At 45.1% G+C, this 20026-nt stretch overlaps 1 protein-coding gene and 1 non-coding gene across 4 annotated transcripts in view; one reads left to right on the forward strand and one right to left on the reverse strand.

Annotated features, from left to right (window-relative positions):
* Positions 1-780: 780 nt before the first annotated feature.
* On the reverse strand, positions 781-887 carry LOC132535204 (U6 spliceosomal RNA). Its single transcript, XR_009546973.1, has one exon. It is a non-coding gene; the product is annotated as a U6 spliceosomal RNA (small nuclear RNA).
* Positions 888-5612: 4725 nt separating this feature from the next.
* The window catches only part of TMEM45B (transmembrane protein 45B), a 32255-nt gene continuing 17841 nt past the window's right edge, over positions 5613-20026 (forward strand). Inside the window, exon 1 of one of the 3 annotated variants that reach the window (XM_007539530.3) lies at positions 5613-5710. The gene's annotated coding sequence lies outside the window, so the exon portion shown is untranslated. Of the gene's footprint in view, positions 5711-6361; positions 6412-19550; positions 19705-20026 lie in introns of those variants that run through there. The other 2 variants (XM_060180179.1, XM_060180178.1) reach the window with 2 other exon arrangements.

The raw sequence follows: 20026 nt of genomic DNA on the forward strand, positions 1-20026 counted from the left end.
AGTGATTATTATTGTTGTTGTTGTTGTTGATGTCATTGTTGGATATGACAGAGAAATAGAGAGAGGAGGGGAAGACAGAGAGGGGAGAGAAAGAGAGACAGACACCTGCAGACTTGTTTCACCACCTGTGAAGCAACTCCCCTGCAGGTGGGGAGCCAGGGGCTCGAACCGGGATCCTTAGCCAGTCTTTGCGCTTTGCGCCACGTGCACTTAACCCACTGCGCTATCGCCTGACTCCCAGTAAAGTTACTTCTTACTAACATTCACCAGTTCTGATAATTTTGTTTTGACTGACCTTTTACTGAGATGCTTGATTTTTAAATACATGTGTATCTGGCAATTAATTTTTCCCCAGAGTAGCTCATGTTCTTTATAGCCTCATTTATTTTTCATAATTCACATTTTCCAGAAAGTGTAACAAGGAATAGAAACTGTGGTATGTTAAATAAATCCTTTAACATATAGTATGGTAACTAAACTCTTCATGTCCATAAACAACAAAAAATGATACTTGATTTACATTATTTTTAGGAGTTAAAGATGGTCAACTCTGTCCTTTTGGGCAAAATGAATGGAGCTGGAAGTGATTATGCTTTAAGAAATAAAGAGAGATGAAAGTGTCAAGGAAACAGCTAGGCTTGGTGCCTACTCCAGCAAAGGGCCCTTTCCTTATCTACAGCACTCACACTCTGATGTACTTTACTGACCACAGCCAATAATGGTTTCTTAACCTCTTAGAACTATATTCATATTCTTATAAACTTATTTTCTTATTTTTTTTTAAATATGGAACGCTTCACGAATTTGCGTGTCATCCTTGCGCAGGGGCCATGCTAATCTTCTCTGTATGGTTCCAATTTTAGTATATGTGCTGCCGAAGCGAGCACATAAACTTATTTTCTTAGGGCCTTAAAAACTACTAAAATCTGTCCTAAGTATAAAACACACTATTGGGATCCCTTTGGGCTGTCTTGTAGCTACACTTTTTTTTTATATTTATTTATTTTCCTTTTATTGCCCTTGTTGTTTATTGTTGTTGTAGTTATTATTGATGTTGTCATTGTGAGATAGGACAGAGAAATGGAGAGAGGAGCGGAAGACAGAGAGGGGGAGAGAAAGACATCTACAGACCTGCTTCACTATCCGTGAAGCGACTCCCCTGCAGGTAGGGAGCCGGGGGCTTGAACCAGGATCCTTACACTGGTCCTTGTGCTTTGCACCACGTGGGCTTAACCCGCTGGGCCTTTGAATGCAACCCCACTGTAAACACTTAAGGCAAAATACTCTCTAAGTAAAAGCACTCTATTTTTATAGCCACACAACACACTTTTAATTTTTAACCCTTATCAAATCATATGTTCTTGGAAATTCCTTCTCAAAAGACAACTACCAGATGGTTTTATATTTGGGGGGGGGTTGACCATTTATTTCCCCAACATTTAATAATCCATCACACATAATCTCAACAAAGAATAGAGGAGAAAGCATGACTTGGGGGGGATTTTAAACTTTATTCAAGAAAACGGTGAACATTCACATGTTAGGCCGAGAGAGAGAGAGAGAGAGAGAGAGAGAGAGAGAGAGAACTTCCCTATCCTCATATCTCAGTGGGAGCTCAAAGAGTAAAAGACAGCTTATTCACATGGCGACTGAAGCAGAGAGTGAGAAGCCCCCTTCCTCACATCTCCATGGGCGCTCACCTAGCAGGGAGAGACCCCCTCAGAGCTCTTACATGTTGGCGGGGCACTCACCTAGCAGAGAGGGGGCCACGCCTACAAGTCTAGCTTCTAACACCCAAACCCTCACCTCTCCAAGCCATACTTGTTACCACTCCCATTTCCTGGGCGGTACCCTCCAGGTACTTCCTGTCTGTCAACAGTTTCACTCATAGGTGGACTCCTGAATTTAAAAAATAAATAAAGAAGCAAACAGTCTCTATGATGGTTATCACTGGGAGGCTAGGAGGCTAGGAGCAAAGAACTTTGGGTGGTGAGTATGGCGTGGAACTATGCCTGTAATCTTACCATCCTGTAATCCACTATTAATCACAAATAAAATATGAGCAACAATAAACAAGTAAAGATGGTCAAGCTTATTTTTGACAACCGGTTTGTGCAAAAACATTTGGATGTTATCATCTGAGGCAGTGATGATTTTTTTCTTAGTTCTAACTTTTCAGTGTCCAGAGGTATTTCTGTCCACCAGTAACTACAATTAAGAGCCTACCTACTCGTTTATAATGTGTAACCTTCATAGCCATAAAGGAAAAGGTTCACAGCCTGAAAAGATTACTGGAAGGAAAGTCTGACCATAGTAGGGAACCTAGTTATAGGCAACAGTTTTTCCCAGGTAACAAGTTACTAGGGATCTGAGACTTCGCCTTATTAACTATTGCAAGGGGGGCTTGGGGAGCTGGGGAAGTAGCATATTATTATACAAAAAAAAAAAAAAGACTCTCTTGCCTGAGGCTCTAAGGTCCCACTGCTCAGTCCCCCACACCTCCATTTGCCAGAGCTGAGCAGTGCTCTAGAAGGAGGGAGGAAGGGAGGGAGAGAGAGAGGAAGTGTGAGTACTAGGGTGAAGTGTGGTAGTTTAATTCTCAAGTAGAGAGTCACTTTCCAAGCTCCCCCGGTGCATTGTCCTGCAGAAGTGTGACAGCAATTAATCTTTCAACTGAGAGCACATCACTGCTGCTTTCTACCAGGCCTCATTCACTCTGTCCTACTTCCTGAGGTTTACTGAGACGTGTTATGCTTTGACTATACAGAAAAGAAAAGCTATTTGATAGGTAGGAGCTATGCTTGAGATTCCTACCTGCTAGTGTAAATCCTTTGCCTATTTTTTAGAAGCTAAGTAAGTCATCTCTTCCAGGAAGCCTTCCCACCTCCCTCCTGCTTCCAGAGCTTTTAGTAAATACATTAGCCAGGGCTCCTGTCCACCCCAGGGCTTTCTGATCTGCAGATCTGAGAGGAAGCCTAGCTCTTGCATTTTTTTAACTACTGCAGGGGATGAAGGACAATTGACAGGGTGAGAAACCTAGGCTTTCAAATGACAAGGAAAAGAGTGCATTCCTGAAGTCAGCTGTAGTGCTGCGGGTTAAGCGCACTTGGGGCAAAGCCCAAGGATCAGCAAGGATCCTGATTTGAGCCCTCCGCTCCCCACCTGCAGGGGAGTCGCTTCACAGGTGGTGAATCAGGTCTGCAGGTGTCTATCTTTCTCTCTGTCTTTCCCTCCCCTCTCCACTTCTCTCTGTCCTACCTAACAATGACATTAATAGCAACAACATAATAACTACAACAATGAAAAACAAGGGCAACAAAAGGGAAAATAAATAAATATTTAAAAAAATTTAAAAAAAGAAAAAAGTGCATTTCCTAACTCCCTCGATCTCCAGTTCAACCCCACACACCCCTATAAACCAGAGCTGAGCAGTGCTCTGCTGCCCCCACTCTCTTAAACTTTTTTTTTAAATATTTATTTTATTTATTTTTTCCCTTTTGTTGCCCTTGTTGTTTTATTGTTGTAGTTATTATTGTTGTTGTCGTTGTTGGATAGGACAGAGAGAAATGGAGAGAGGAGGGGAAGACAGAGAGGAGGAGAGAAAGATAGACACCTGCAGACCTGCTTCACCACCTGTGAAGCGACTCCTGCAGGTGGGGAGCCGGGGTTCGAACCGGTATCCTTATGCTGGTCCTTGTGCTTTGCGCCACCTGCGCTTAACCAGCTGCGTTACAGCCCGACTCCCTTAAACTTTTTTATTACATTTATTAGATAGGGACAGCTGGAAATCGAGAGGGTAAGGGAGACAGATAGATAGACCTTCAGCCATGCTTTACCACTCAGAAACTTTCCTCCTGCAAGTGGGGACCAGGGGCTCAAACTTCAGTCCTTGAGCATTGTAACATGTGTGCTCAACCAGGTGTGCCACCACAACCCCCTCTGTCTCTCTGTCTGTCTCTCTCTCCCTCCCTCCATCCCTATCTCTCACACATCTCTCTCATTAAAATAGAGCAAATAAGGGCTGGGGAGACAGCATAGTGATTATGCAAAAAGACTGTTGTTGGTATGCTTCTAAAAACCCCTTCTGTTTCATTTGGTTTAATCTCCCCTGCTTAACACTGCATTCTATTTACATAACACTGTATTCTATTTACATAACCTCTGTTAACAAGCACCACCCTCCCTCCAGGGCATTGGTGGTTCAGTGGTAGAATTCTTGCCTGCTCCGCCCCCTCTCCTTGTCATACCCTGATTTTCACCAGTCACTTTTCTCTCCACCCTCTCTGCGTTGCATCCTGTTCCCACCCTACTGGGCTAGTATATTTATAAGGACAAGATTGTTTGTAGTTTTTAGTTTAGCTTAGCTTGGTATAGATTGCGCTGCGTCCTGCATGAATAAAGAGATACTGCGTACAACCCAGCCATGAGTCCCCTGGTCGTCTGTTACCTGCCCGTGAAGCCAGCCCGTCGAAAACAACAGACTGTCATGCCTGAGCTCCCAGGTCCCAGGTTCAATCCCCTGCAGCACCACAAGTCAGAGCTGAGCAGTGCTCTAGTCAAATCCATACCACCATCTATCTATATCTTTCTTTCTTTCTTTATTGGATAGAGACAGCCAGAAATTGAGAGGGAAGGGGGAGATAAAGAGAGAGAGAGAGACAGAGAAACAGACCCCTGCAGCACTGTTTCACCACTGGCAAAGCTTTCCCCCTGCAGGTGGGGGCTTGAACCTGGGTCTTTGTGCATTGTAACGTGTGCTTAACCAGGTACGACACCACCCAGCCCCCTCTGGTCAATTCTGTCTCCATATTTTTCCTTCTGTATCTCTCTCAATCATTGGAATAGAACAAATTTACATATATAGGGCGGGTGTAGGCTGTAACACACCCTGTGGGTGCATACATTAATTTTTGCAAGGACCTGGACTCAAACCCTCAAGCCCGGTATACCTACTGGTGAGGTTGGGATGTAGGAAGTTCACTGAGCCTTGAGGCACGACTGCAGGTGTGTCTCTCTCTCCCTGTCTCCTTTTCTCTCTCACTTTTCTTCTATCAGATTAAAAAGTAAATAAGGAGCTGGGTGGTGACATATCCAGTTGCAAGCCCATGTTATTATGCATAAGAACCTAGGTTCAAGCCTCCCATCCCCACCTGCAGAGAGGAAGCTACAAAGGGTGAAGCAGTGCTGTAGGTGTCTCTCTGTCTCTCCTTCCCTCTGGATTTCTCTGTCTGTAGCATGTTATGTCATGTTATATTTTTTTAAAGGATCGGTTTCTTTGGTAGCTTGATCTCACTCACAGTTGGCAGAGTGAGCATCTATGACACCAAACTATAACCAGAAAACTGGATTCTGGTCCACTAGAGGATGGCACAGAGCTTTCATTTCCGGGGGTGGGGGGGAGGGGGGTGGTTGAGGCGTGACCAATTCAGTGTATTGGCTCAGCTGAGTGAGCAGCCCCTATGCCCTGCACCCACTGGGCATCCCAGGAGGGCTTGATCCCCGCGGGCACGATGGCGGGTGGGGGTGGGGCGGTCCCTGGCGGGGCGCACACCTGAGGGAGTGACTGTGACAGCGGCCACTTAAGCAGAAGGTGACGGGCGGGGAGGGCCGGGGTGCGGTCTGCGAGGGGCGGGGTGGCAGTACCTGCTGGGCGGCGGCTGAACCCAGAATGACTCTGGAGGTTCGGCGCATGGGACTGGAGCCTCTGCAGGTAGGGGGTGCACGCCCCGCGCAGTTGCGCCTGGTGGGGGGGGGGGTGTCAGAGCCGGAGAGGTTCCGACCAACACGAGGGGCGCTCGACTGGGAAGAAGGGGGATTCTGCCAGGAGGGGGCTCGCATCTGGAAGGAGCCCGCACTGGCTGGGCGCTGGGCAGGGGCCGTGAGAGAGGACCGAAGGGGAGAGCATCCGACCCGGGAGGGAGCCTCGGGCAGGCGGAGGCCCTGGGGGCTGGAGAGCCACGTGTTGGGGAACTTACCTGGGACCCCCCCCCCCGGTCCTGCGTATAGGTGCACCCCTTGATTCCCACCCGCGCCCAGGAGCTTGCAGCCTGGCCCCCCAATGTTCCGCGACTCCGGCCAATGAGGGAGCAAGTTGAGAGGGGCTGGCTGGGGAGCTCCGCAGCTGGGCTTCTGAGGGCACCCCACCTGTCTGAGCGGCTTGGGTCTGCCCCAAGGGCCCAGAGCTGTTGCAGTCCATCCCCCAGACGCTGAGGCAGGGGCTTCCTCCTCCTTAGCCAGAACTTCAGCACATGAACCAGACACTCCCCTTTGACCAGGAAGCCTGAAATCTAATAAGCAAATGATTGATTAAACACTCACCCACCCCCACTGCGTGGTTTCCTCTTACTGGCAGGAGGACCAGGGGAGCAAAATTGGCACTAGTGGCTGGACAAGTTTCAGTTGAACCTAAAGGTAATTAGTTGTAGGTGGCGCTGGCTGGGGAACCTCGGAAGAGATGTGCCAGGTCAAATGTTAGACTCCTGGATCAGTAAGGGAAACATGTTGAGGGGAACAGAGGGCTGGGCATCTGTAGACCCAAGCCTCTGCTAGAAGTCCCACACCTTTCCCTGCGTCTCTGTCCATTCATTTTACTGAGTGATGTTCATCAGAAATGTGCAGAACTTTTTGTTGTTTATTTTTAAGAGAGAGAGAGCAGAGTACTGCTCAGCTCTGGCTTATGGTGGTACTGGAGACTAAACCTAGGATCTCAAAGGCTCAGACAGAGAAGACTTATTATTCATTTATTTATTTCTTTTGCCTCCAGGGTTATCTCTGGGGCTCCTTACTGGCACTATGAATCCACTGCTCCTGGTGGTCATTTTTCATTTTTATTGAATAGGAAATAGAGGTTGTTGTTTTTTTTTTTTTGCCTCCAGGGTTATTTCTGGGGCTCAGTGCCTACACTACAAATCCACTGCTCCTGGAGGCTGTTTTTTCTCTTTTGTTGCCCTTGTTGTTTATTGTTGTTATTGTTATTATTGTCATTATTGCTGCTGTTGTTGTTGGATAGGACAGAGAGAAAACGAGAGAGGAGGGGAAAATAGAGGGGGAGAGAAAGATAGATACCTGCAGACCTGCTTCACCGCTTGTAAAGCAACCCCCCTGTAGGTGGGAAGCCAAGGGTTTGGAACCCAGATCCTTACACCAGTCCTTGAGCTTCACACCATGTGCGCTTAACCCGATGTGATACCGCCCAGCCCCCCCTTCTGGACCATTTTTAATGGGGCAATTGCTGAGTTTTGTGGGCTCTTTATTTTGGCAACAGAATGACAGATCAGTGTGCCGTGCTACTTTTAACCAAATATGATACAGGTGAGATGTGCAGTTGATTCACATTTAGTTCTTCAAGAGTGGGGCATTTATCAGTTTAACTGTGGCATCGTGGGTTTAGGGAGACAGAATATTGGTTCTGCAAACAACGTTCATGCCTGAAGCTCTAAGGTCCCAAGTTCAATTCCCCTGGTACCACCAGTAAGCCAGAGTTGATCTGTGTACTGGTCTCTCTTTCTGTATCTCTCATTGAAGTAAATAAAATCTTTTTAAAAAATATTTTACTTATTAATTTATTTTGGATAGAAACAGAAATTGAGAGGGAAGGGGGAAATAGAAGAGACACACCTACAGCACTGCTTCATTGCTCATCAAGTTCCTCCCCTGCAGTTGTGGGTTTGAACCGGGGTCCTTGTGCTTTATAATATGGGTGCTCTACCAATGCAGTACCACCCAGCGCCTTTAATAAAATAATTTTTTTAAAGTAGTGTTGTAAAGGCTGGGTGGTGACCCACCTGGTTAAGTGCATATGTTATCACGTGCAAGGTCCTGGGTTCAAGCCCCCAGGCCCCACCTGTTATGGGGAAAGCTTCATGAGTGGTGGAGCAGTGCCTTAGGTGTGTCTCTCCCTCTCCCTCTCCCTCTCCCTCTCCCTTTCTCTCTCCCTTTCCATCCCTTTCCCTATCAATTTCTCTCTGTTCCATCCAATAAAATAAATGTTTTAAAAACAGTGATATTGGGGCCAGGCAGTAGTGCAGCGGGTTAAGCACATGTGGCGCAAAGCGCAAGGACTGAAGTAAGGATCCCGGTTCGAGCCCCCGGCTCCCCACCTGCAGGGGAGTCGCTTCACAGGCGGTGAAGCAGGTCTGCAGGTGTCTGTCTTTCTCTCCCCCTCTCTGTCTTCCCCTCCTCTCTCCATTTCTCTCTGTCCTATCCAACAATGACAACAATAATAGTAACAGCGATAATAGTAACACCACCACCGATAAACAACAAGGGCAACAAAAAGGAAAAAAAAACAGTGATATTGCTATCCTCTCTAGTCCTAGAACTTCTGGGAAAGATATGGAACAGATATGAAGGTCTTGCTGACTACAGTTTCTTGGTTTCACAGGAGCCAGGAGCATGCCTGACATAAATAGGGCGAGGCATTATTTCTGGATTTTTTTTTTTTTTAAACCACAGCACTGTTCAGCTCTGGTTTATGGTGGGGGGGGGGGCGGGTTGAACCTGGGACTTTGGAGCCTCAAACATGAGAATCTATTTGCATAACCATTACGCTATCTACCCTCCCCCATGGCGAGGCATTATTTCTGGATGCGCAGTTTGTTCTGGTATTATGTACCAGTATGAAAGGACTCTGCTTTCTTCTCCTTTATTCCATGGGAAAGGGAAACTACCACTTTCTTATCTCACATTGCACATTGACCCCCTTATGTTCCAGGGCTCTACCCTCTCTCCAGGAAAGAGTGGTTGGTTGTTTGGCGAGCTATTGAACCTCAGGTCTGGCATCAGTCATTCTGTCTCTTCCTCAATATGACCTTGCTTGTATTTTTTCATTATTTTTTTATTTTTATTATTATTATTTGTTTTGCCTCCAAGACTATTGCTGGGCCTCAGTGCCTGCACCATGAATCCACTGCTTCTGGAGGCTGTTCCCCCCCACCTTGTCTCTCTCGTTGTTGTAGCCTTGTGGTTATTATTGTTGTTGATGTCGTTCACTGTTGGATAGGACAGAGAGAAATGGAGAGAGGAGGGGAAGACAGAGAGGGGGAGAGAAAGATAGACACCTGCAGACCTGCTTCACCGCCTGTGAAGTGACTCCCCTGCAGGTGGGGAGCCGGGGGCTCCAACCAGGATCCTTACGCCAGTCCTTGAGCTACTGCCCAACCCCCAGTATTTCTTGTCTAACCTTCGAAAGTGACACTGAATTAATATTTGGCAAAGAGCGACGAAGAGAAGAAATACAGGAAAGAAAAAAAGAAAAGAGGTGCACCCAGTTGAGCTCACACATTACCAAGCACAACCACCTAGGTTTGAGCCCCCGCTCCCCACCTACAGGGAGGAAGCTTCAGAAGTAACAAAGCAGGTCTGTCTATCTTTCTCTTTCCCTCTCTTTCTCCTTCCCCTCTCAATTTCTGTTTGTCCTACCCAATAAAATGGGGGGGGGTTGCTGCTGGGAGTAGTGGGTTTGTAGCACTGGCAAGTAGCCCCAGTAATAGCTCTGATGGCAGTTTAAAAAAGAAAAGAAAAGGGAGGAAGGAAGGGAAGAAGGAAAAAGAGAAAAGAAAGAGAATCAAAGAAAGATTGTTCTCTTATCTCCTGGTCAGTCAAATTATCAATTCAACTGGTCAAAGTACAGATGCAATCTAGAGTATTGACTGTAATCAAAGGACTGTCTCTTTTCCTCAAATTCATCTGCTTATTAAAAATGGATAAAGTCGGGAGTAGGGTTAAGTGCACGGCGCAAAGCGCAGGGACCGGCGTAAGGCTCCCAGTTCAAGCCCCCAGCTCCCCACCTGCAGGGGAGTCGCTTCACAGGCGGTGAAGCAGGTCTGCAGGTGTCTATCTTTCTCTCCCCCTCTCTGTCTTCCCTTCCTCTCTCCATTTCTCTCTGTCCTATCTAACAACAACGACATCAATAACAACAACAACAATAATACAGCAACAATAAAAGAAACATCAAGGGCAACAACAGGGAAAATAAATAATTTTTTAAAAAAGTCAGGAGCAGAGGATTCATAGTGCAGGCACCAAGCCACGGGGGGGGGGGGGGGGGGGAAGCCATTACACCGCACCTACCCACGGTCAAAGTTCATGTTGATTGTGAAACATTTTATAATTGTAGGTGAGAGAACAGATATCACCACTGTGTATCATCACCCAATGGGTGCGGGGTGGACACCAGACTCAAATCCACATGTGTTACTACCAACAAGTGAGAAAGTGAAAAACGAGGGGACTCACCCACCACCACATAAGATTGACCATGAACTACAGGCCACAGGTATCCCAGTTCCCAGGCTGCTTTAAACTCAGCTTCCTTTGCAACTGGCTAGCCCTCTCCTGTGGCTAGGAGTGATTCGAATTGTAATTGTTTTTGTTCCCTTTACTGTTGTGTGTACAAAAAAAAAAAAATGAGAGAGGGCAACTCAAGAGATCTTTTAGCCCTGTGTGTTGAAGACATAAACTGAAGCTATGGAAACACGCCAGCGTCAGCCTACACAAATACGAACTGGCTAACGATGAACAAATGGGAAAGAGGACACAAAAAAAAACCTCTTATAGACAAACCCCCCCCCCCACACACACACACCTTGACGTTGGGGAAGACTTACTTTCTGCTTGCTGTCTTTCTGGATTGTACTATCCCTGCCTGTTTCTAGTACTTAAGGTGCTGAAAAATGGGTGAAGGAGACAGCATAATGGTTCTGTAAAGACTTTTTTTTTTTCCCCTCCAGGGTTATTGCTGGGACTCAGTGCCTGCACTATGAATCCACTGCTCCTGGAGGCTATTTTTTCCCTTTTGTTGGCCATGTTGTTTATCGTTGTTGTTGTTGTTATTATTGTTGTTATTACTGTCATTGGATAGAATAGAGAGAAACTGAGAGAGGAGGGGAAGACCGTGGAGGGTAGAGAAAGATAGACACCTGCAGACCTGCTTCACCGCTTGTGACGTGATCCACCCCCTGCAGGTGGGGAGCCCGGGCTCGAACTGGGGTCCTTACAACAGTCCTTGCGCTTTGCACCATGTGCACTTAACCCACTGTGCTACTACTGCCCGGCCCCCCTCAGCAAAGACTTTTGTGTCTGAGGCTCTGAGGTTCCAGCACCACCATAAGCCAGAGCTGAGCAGTGCTCTGTTCTCTCTCTGTATCGTTCCCTCTGTAACTCTCTCACTAAAATATTAAATAAATAAATAAATAAAGAAGATGTTGAAGAACATTCATATATTTATTTCCCTTGGGAGATTTCAGTGTTTAAAATGATTGCCAATGCCTTGATGACTATTGTCATCATCTCCTGAGTCACCTTGGGGAGTCACAAATGACAAGATGATTTCTCTAAGTGTCATTGTGAGGTAACAGTAATAATTCTATTTCCCAAGTCAGAAACTGGCATTTAGAGATGTGGAGATACCACCAGGAATCACATCACACCTTCTCCTATAATGCCACAGTTCCTTCCAGGACGTTTCTTTGTTTAGTTTTGGGGTGGAGAGTTCAATGTTACTTGTTTTTCCTGAGCATTTTACTTAATATTCTATGACCTGGGTCATTATAATCTCAATTTAGAAATATTCTGATTAAAGGGCAGCCTGGGATGTGGTGTATTAGATGGAAAATTGGACTCTCAAGTCTGAAGCCCTAAAATCAATCCCTGGAATCCCACAGACCAGACTCACCCTCTCTCTCTCTTCCTCTCTCTCTCTCTCCCCCTTCCTCCCTCTCCCTCTCCATCCCCCTCTCTCTCCACCTCCCCTCCTGCTCCCTCTCTCTCCCTCTCCCCCTTATTAATAGATAAAATTTTAAAAATACATTCTGGGGGCCAGGTGTTGTACACCTGGAAGTATGAACTCATTACCATGCTCCAGGACCCAGGTTCAAGTCCTTGGTCCCCACCTGCAAGGGAAAAGCTTCACAAACGGTGAAGCAGGGCTGAAGGTGTCCTTCCCTTCCTCCCTTTCCACCACCCTTCATTCCTTGCCACCTCCCTTCTCTCTCAATTTCTCTGTCTCTATCCAAAATAATAAAATACATATTTTAAAAAATATTTGTAGTGGGTAGCTTTTGTGCTCATCTTTGTTCAGTATACTCTCAGCATATTTTAAAGCTTAGGATAACCTTAAAACATTTATTTTTAATCACTTTCAGAAAAAGATTTTATTTTTATTAATGAGAGAGAGAGAGAGAGAGAGAGAGAGAGAGAGAGATGGCGCCAGAGCATCATTCTGGGACAGATACCGCCAGGGATTGAACTCAGGACCTTGTGATTGAGAGGCCAATGCTTTATCCACTGTGCCACCTCCCAGACCATGCCTTAAAAGGAGGGGGTGTCAGGTGGTAGCGCAGTGGGTTAAGCACACATGGAGCGAAGCACAAGGACCGGCCTAAGGATCTCGGTTCAAGCCCTCAGCTCCCCACCTGTGTGTGTGTGGGGGGTGTCACTTCACAGGTAGTGACGCAGGTCTGTAGGTGTCTATCTTTCTCTCCCTCTGTCTTCCCCTCTTCTCTCCATTTCTCTCTGTCCTATCCAACAACGACGACAGCAATGACAACAATAATAATGACGACAACAAGGGCAACAAAATGGGAAAAGTGGCCTCCAGGAGCAGTGGATTTGTAGTGCAGGCACCGAGCCCCAGTGATAACCCTGGAAGCAATCAATCAATCAATCAATCAATAAACCCAGTCTTTGTGTTTTTCTGAGAAGAAAAGTAGACACAGGAAAAATTATGCCAACACCCTCTGTTATTTCCTCCACTCTACTAAGCTGAAGCCTAGGCCTTTCAGTGTTCAAGCTGTTGTTCTTTCTGGCATATGGTCCTATGTGAGTTTCTTAGATACAGAAATCAAGTGTTTTCTTTGTATTTGTTCTACTGAAGCAAGGGGTGGGGAGTGACCAAAAAAACCTACAGCTCCCTGAGTCCTGTATTCAAATATTTATTTATTTATTTACTTACTTATTTTTTATTTCTTTATTGGGAAATTAATTCTTTACATTCAACAGTAAATACAATAGTCTGTACATGCATAACATTTCCCAGTTTTCCAAATAACAATACAACCCCCACTAGGTCCTCTGTCATCCTTTTTGGACCCGTACTCTCCCCCCCACCACCACCACCCACTCGAGTCTTTTACTTTGGTGCAATATGCCAACTCCAGTTCAGGTTCTACTTGTGTATTTATTTTTTATTTTCTATAAATTTATTTTATTTTATTTATTTTCCCTTTTGTTGCCCTTGTTTTTTATTGTTGTTGTTGTTATTGTTGTGACTGATGTTGTCATTGTTAGATAGGACAGAGAAAAATGGAGAGAGGGGGAGAGAAAGACAGACACCTACATACCTGCTTCACCGCCAGTGAAGCGACTCCCCTAAAGGTGGGGAGCCAGGGGCTCGAACCAGGATCCTTACGCGGGTAGTTGTGCTTTGCGCCACCTGCGGCTTAACCCGCTGCGCTACCGCCCGACTCCCTATTTATTTTTAAGATAATGAGAGACCACAATACCAAAGCTTTCTGCATGGAACATATGGCAAAGCAGTGCACTCACTATCCAGGTGAAATATTTCACCAACCCAACAACATGTGGATTATTCTCACTGTTCTAATGCTCCACGAAAGACAGAACCTTGTCTGTCTGGGCCACTGTATGGTTCCTGGCACAGTACCTGTCGCAGTCTCTCAGCTAACTGCACTCTTTATGTATCGCGTAGGCATTCGAACAAGTGAGATGTGACTAGAGCTTCATTCAGCTGGTCAGCTGGAAGTAACAGAGAGCTAGAGGACAGTGCTGTTTTTGTTTGGTTTTTTATTTTTATTTTTTCTTTAGGACAGAAAGAAATTGAGAGAGAAGGTGGATAGAGAAAAAGAGACTGAGTGACATGAGTACCACATCACAGCTCATGAAACTTTTCTTCTGCAAGTGGAAACCAGGGTCTGGACCCTTGACCCTTGCTCATGATAATATGTGCACTCAGCCAGGTGCACTGAAGCCCAGCCCCCCATAAAATATTACATTACTGTTGTTATTGATACACACACACACACGCACACACACACACACACACACACACACACACACACACACACTTAATGAGAGAAATACAGAGAGAAAGACCAGAGCACTGCTCAGCTCTGGCTTAAGGTGTACAGGGGACTGAACCTGAGACCTCAGGGCTTCAGGAATGAAAGCCAATTGCATAACCATTATGCTGTCTCTCCAGCCCCAATCACATTTTTCAGTGTGATTTTCTTAAACTTTGTGAAACAACTGCTTTTTTTTTTTCATAAACCAATGGGACTACATCAAACTGAAAAGTCCTCCTTTTTTTAACTTAAAATATATTTTATTTTAATGGGAAAGAAAGAGATACATAGAGTGGGGGTGGGGACAATGCTGTTCTAAATAAAGAGTTTGGTTTTCCCCCATGAGAGGGTCTGTTTTCCTGCATCTCCATCCCTAGTCAACAGCTTCTGGCCTCCTTGAAAGGCAGGCCATTCCTCTAAGAAAGGCAGAAGGCATATACTTGAGCTGTCCTGGAGCCTGTCCTTACTCTGTAGTAATAATAAAGTTTTCTTGGAAGCCCCATCTAATAGACTTTATAAAATTATCTTTATTTATTTATGTTATCTTCCTGGTACATTTATTTATTTATTTTTGACAGTGTGGCAGAAGCCGATGCCACACTTTTTTTTTTTTTTTTGGATAGGACAGAGAGAAATGGAGAGAGGAGGGGAAGACAGAGAGCAAGAGAAAGACAGACAGACCTGCTTCACCGCCTCTGAAGCGACTTCAGTGCAGGTGGCGAGCCAGGGGCTCAAACCAGGACCCTTACGCTGTTCCTTGCTCTTTGCACCACGTGTGCTTAACCCGCTGCGCTCCGGCCCAGCCCCTACTACTCTGGTTTTGACACCTGGTATTTAGATTAAACCACCAGGAGTTTGTAGGGGTAGGAATTTGTAAGATATCATGTTCTGATATCTTATGATGCCATTAGTTGATGTTGGATTTTTTACAGTCATTGCTCTAAGCACTTTAAAGACTTTTTATCTAAATCTAAAAACAATATTCCAAGTAATTCTGATACTAGAATTATTTAGATGTAGAATCTCTTGGGTTCATCTTCTTGCTACATTTCTCAAAATATCTCTTGTTTTTTACTTCTACTATATCTTCTGGCCTTTCTCTTTCCTTCCTTTTTTTGCCTCCAGGGTCATTGCTGGGATTTGGTGCCAGCACTATGAATCCACTGTTCCTGGAAGCCCTTTTTTATGTTTTACTGGATAGGACAGAGAGAAATTGAGAGGGGACAGGGAGACAGAGAGGGGAAGAGAAAGACAGACACCAGCAGACCTGCTTCATCACTTGTGAAGTGTCCTCCCTGCAGGTGGGGAGCTGGGGGCTTGAACAGGGATCTTACGCCGGCCGGTCCATGTGCTTTGCGCCACGTGCGCTTAACCCGCTGTGCTACCACCTGACTCCCTCTAGTGCAGCATTCTTAAACAGGATGTTTGAGCAAAGCTGCCAACATGCCAGGCAGAATGAAAAACAACAGACAAAGAGACTTTGAAAAAGAAATACAGTCACTCGAGGCAGCGGGGGGGGGGGTCTTTTCACAAGCAGTGAAGCAGGTCTGCAGGTGTCTGTCTTTCTCTCCCCCTCTCTGTCTTCCTCTCCTCTCTCCATCTCTCTCTGTCTTATCCAACGACGACATCAATAACAACAATAATAATTACAACAATAAAACAACAAGGGCAACAAAACGGAATAAATAAACAGATATTAAAAAATAAATAATAGTACAAAGCAGAAATTTAGTGACAAATGAAATGTAAATAAAATTTAAAAATAAGTGGTCCAGGGGATGGCACAGTGGATAAAGCATCGGATTCCCAAGCATGAGGTCCAGAATTCAATCCTGGCAGCACATGTACCAGAGTGATGTCTGGTTCTTTCTCTCTCTCTTTCTGTCTTCATGAATAAATAAATAAAATCTTTAATAAATAAGTAAATAAATAAATAAAATTACATATGCTGCACTAGAAAACTGTCTTTCTCATTGTGGTTTGCACATTGGCCCAGCTTCCTTGTTATCAGAGTAAACTTTGTTTTTGTTTTCAGCACTAGGGCATGAACTGGGGTGGGGGCATTGCACTTGGACAGTAATACCTCTGAGCAGCCTCTATGACCTAAATTTCTATTCTTTACTTTTTTGAGGAAGGGAAGGACAGACACAGACAGAAGAGAGAAACCACATCACTGATCCACCACCAGTGTAGCGCCCACCACTGTCTCTCCCTAGTGCTGCCCATGGTACCATGTGGTGCTGGGGCTGGAAACTAGGGCCCCCAAACACAGCAGAACATGCGTTCTAGTGAGTGAGCCACTTCCCAGCCCAGAGCAGGCTTATTATTATTATGATTACTAGCAACACTAATGACTAGATTTATGAAATAATTTCCCTATGATTCAGGATTCAGGACATGTTAGGTCAGTTCAGCACAAGAGGAATTATGTACCAAGCTTTGTGCTAAGTCACAGGATATTTTTTTTGAATATGTATTTATTCCCTTTTGTTGCCCTTGTTGTTTTATTGTTATAGTTATTATTGATGTCGTCTTTGTTGGATAGGACAGAGAGAAATAGAGAGAGGAGGGGAAGACAGAGTGGGGAGAGAAAGATAGACACCTGCAGACCTACTTCACCGCCTGTGAAGCGACTCCCCTGCAAGTGGGGAACCGGGGGCTCGAACCAGGATCCTTACGCCAGTCCTTGCTTTGCACCACCTGCGCTACCACCTGACTCCCAGTCACAGGATATTTAAGGTAAAGTAGGTCTACTGGAGAGACATCATAATGGTTATTCAGAAAGAGTCTCATGTCTGAGGCACCAAAGGTTTTAGGTTCAGTCTCCAATACCACCATAAACCAGAGTTGAGCAGTACTCTGATGTAAAAATAAATAAAATTAATTAGTGAATAAAATAAAATTGAAAAAATAAAAAGATATATGAGGCAGGCTAGGTCTAGGTCTACTCTTGAAGATCCAGAAGTGATTTTTTTTTTTTTTGTCATCAAGGTTATTGCGGTGGCTCTGTGCTTGCATAACTCTGCCGCTCCCAGTGGCCCATTTCTTTCTTATTTTAAAAATCACGTTTTAAAAATATTTTACTTGTTAATTTATTGGATAGAGAAGGAAAAATTGAGATGGAAGGGGGAGATAGGGAGATTGAAAGTGGCCCAGGAGGTAGCGCAGTGGATAAGGCATTGGATTCCCAAGCATGAAGTCCCCAGCAGCACATGTACCAGAGTAATGTCTGGGTCTGTCTGCCTCTCTCTCTCCTGTCTTTCTCATTAATAAACAAATAAAATCTTTTTAAAAAAAAATAGAGAGGGAGATTAAAAGAGAGACACCTGCAGCACTATGATAAGTGATAAAAGTCAAGGCAGCGGGCAGGAGTAGATAGCATAATGGTTATGCAAAGAGACTCTCATGCCTGAGGCTCCAAAGTCCCAGGTTCAATCCCCTGCACCACCATAATCCAGAGCTAAGGAGTACTCTGGTAAAAAAAAAAAAAAAAAAAAAAAAATCAAGGTAGCAAAGAGATGGGGTATGGGGCCAGTACTGTAGACACAGAAAGGCAGGAGAGTTCAGAAAATGACCTCTTCACCTCCAGTCACTTATCCCCTCTTCCTTTCCCCCTATTTTTATTTTTAATTATCATTTTGTGTGACAAGACCATGAGGTTGTGGCTGATGGGGGAGAAAAGTTCTTAAGTTCATGCTGAATCGAACTCGGCCCCAGAGTCCATGGGCAAGGGTATAGTCAAAAGTTCAAGGGGACGACTAGCCTGTGAGGAACAAGGGTGGATGCCCAAAAGAAGGGTGTAGATGGGTGTGGCTCTGTGGCTGAAAAGGAGAGTAGGGTAATGGATGTCTCACCCATCCAGTTATGCTAGTGACTGAGGGGTGAAGGCTTCTCACAGTTAAGTGTCCTCAGGTCTGAGGGAAGTGATGATAGTTTTTCAGAACTTCGTCTGTGAGAGGAACGTGCACAAGACGGGGACTGCTGGGTGAAGTGGGCGGTCCAGCGGCCATCTTGGTCACTGGTGTGAGTCTGAACAAGCCCAGTGATAGAAGTGAAGAAAAAACAAATGGTATATAAACTTTTTTTTTCTTCCTATTGCATAAAAACTAAGCCAGCCTTTCTCTTCTTATTTTTTTTAAAACCAATTACTTATTTTTATGAGAAAGTGAGAAACCCCAGGACATTAGTCAGCTCTGTAAAACAACCTCTCAAGTTTAGAGATGCTCCCTTTTACTTGAATGGTTTTGAAGCGGCAACTTGTAACTGCTTCTGTGTTGGTCATGTCCAGATATCTTTTTCCATTCTCTCGCTCTCTCTTTTTATTATTATTATTGTTGTTATTGATGTTGTCATTGTTAGATAGGACAGAAAGAAATGGAGAGAAGAGGGGAAGACAGAGGGGGGAGAGAAAGATAGACACCTGCAGATCTGCTTCACCACCTGTGAAGCGACTCCCCTACAGGTGGGAAGCCGGGGGCTCAAACCCGGGTCCTTATGCTGGTCCTTGCGCTTTGCGCCACATGCGCTTAACCCGCTGTGCTACCGCCCAACTCCCTCTCTGTTTTTTCCAGAGCATTGCTCAGCTGTGAGTTAATGGTAGTGCTGGGGATTGAACTTGGGACCTCAGAGCCTCAGGCATGAAAGTCAATTTGCATAACCGTTATGCTGTCTCCAAGCTTTCTTCCAGTTTTCCTTCCCCATGACTGAATCACACACACACACACACACACACACACACACACACACACACACACACACACACACACACACACGGGAATTAATGGCTTGCTTCCCACCAGAGTCCTTTACTTTGATGCGGTACACCAAACCCAGTCCAAGTTCTGTTTCGTGTTTCCCCTTTTGTTCTTATTTCTTAACTTCCATCTAAGAGTGAGATCACCCCACATTCATCCTTCTCTTCATAGCTTATCTCATTTACCATGATTCTTTCAATATATATATTTTTTAAATATTTATTTTATTTATTTATTCCCTTTTGTTGCCCTTGTTGTTTTATTGTTGTAGTTATTATTGTTGTTGTCATTTTTGGATAGGACAGAGAGAAATGGAGAGAGGAGGGGAAGACAGAGAGGAGGAGAGAAAGACAGACACCTGCAGACCTGCTTCACCGCCTGTGAAGGGACTCCCCTGCAGGTGGGGAGCCGGGGTTCGAACCGGGATCCTTATGCCAGTCCTTGTGCTTTGCGCCACCTGCGCTTAACCCGCTGCACTACAGCCCGACTCCCTCAATATATTTTTTAATAAGCTTGTTTGGAGCAAAGACAGAAAGGGATTTTAGAACTCGGAAGGGCAGCCCAAGAGGTGGTGCAGTGGATAGGGCATTGGAAGCTCACGTATGAGGTTCCGAGTTTGACTCCCAGCATTGCATGTGTCATAGTTGTGATGTCTCTCTCTCTCTCTTTCTCTCTCTCTCTCTAGCTCTCATAAGTTTAAAAGAAGAAGAAGAAGAAAAGTAGGAAATACCACAGAGATCACCTATTTCAAATACCCATTTAACAAAAATTTAAAAAATAATAATTAAAACATGATCCTGAGCAATTGCTCAAAGTGACCCAGTGAATTCACAGAAAAACTTGGGACTAGGACACAGTCATTAAATTCAGTGAGTCAGTGTTCTTTATGGGAGCTTGAGAAATAATGGAATTTAGCCCAGATCTGTCCTTCAGTGTTTAATTCAGGAGTCCAGCAGGACTGCCTTCAGAGATACTTCAGTGAGAAGAAAATCACTTTCTAGGGGGCTGAGCGGTGGCACACTGAGTTAAGCACATAGTATGAATAGCGAAGACCTGAGCAAGGTTTTGGCTTTGAGCGTTCGCCTCCCCACCTGCAGGGGGCTTCACAGTCGGTGAGGCAGGTCTGCAGGTGTCTGTTTTTCTCTCCCCCTCTCTATCTCCTCCTCCCCTCTCAAGTTCTCTCTGTCCTAT

The sequence above is a fragment of the Erinaceus europaeus genome, chromosome 20, assembly GCF_950295315.1.
Source record: "Erinaceus europaeus chromosome 20, mEriEur2.1, whole genome shotgun sequence".
Lineage (NCBI taxonomy): Eukaryota > Metazoa > Chordata > Mammalia > Eulipotyphla > Erinaceidae > Erinaceus > Erinaceus europaeus.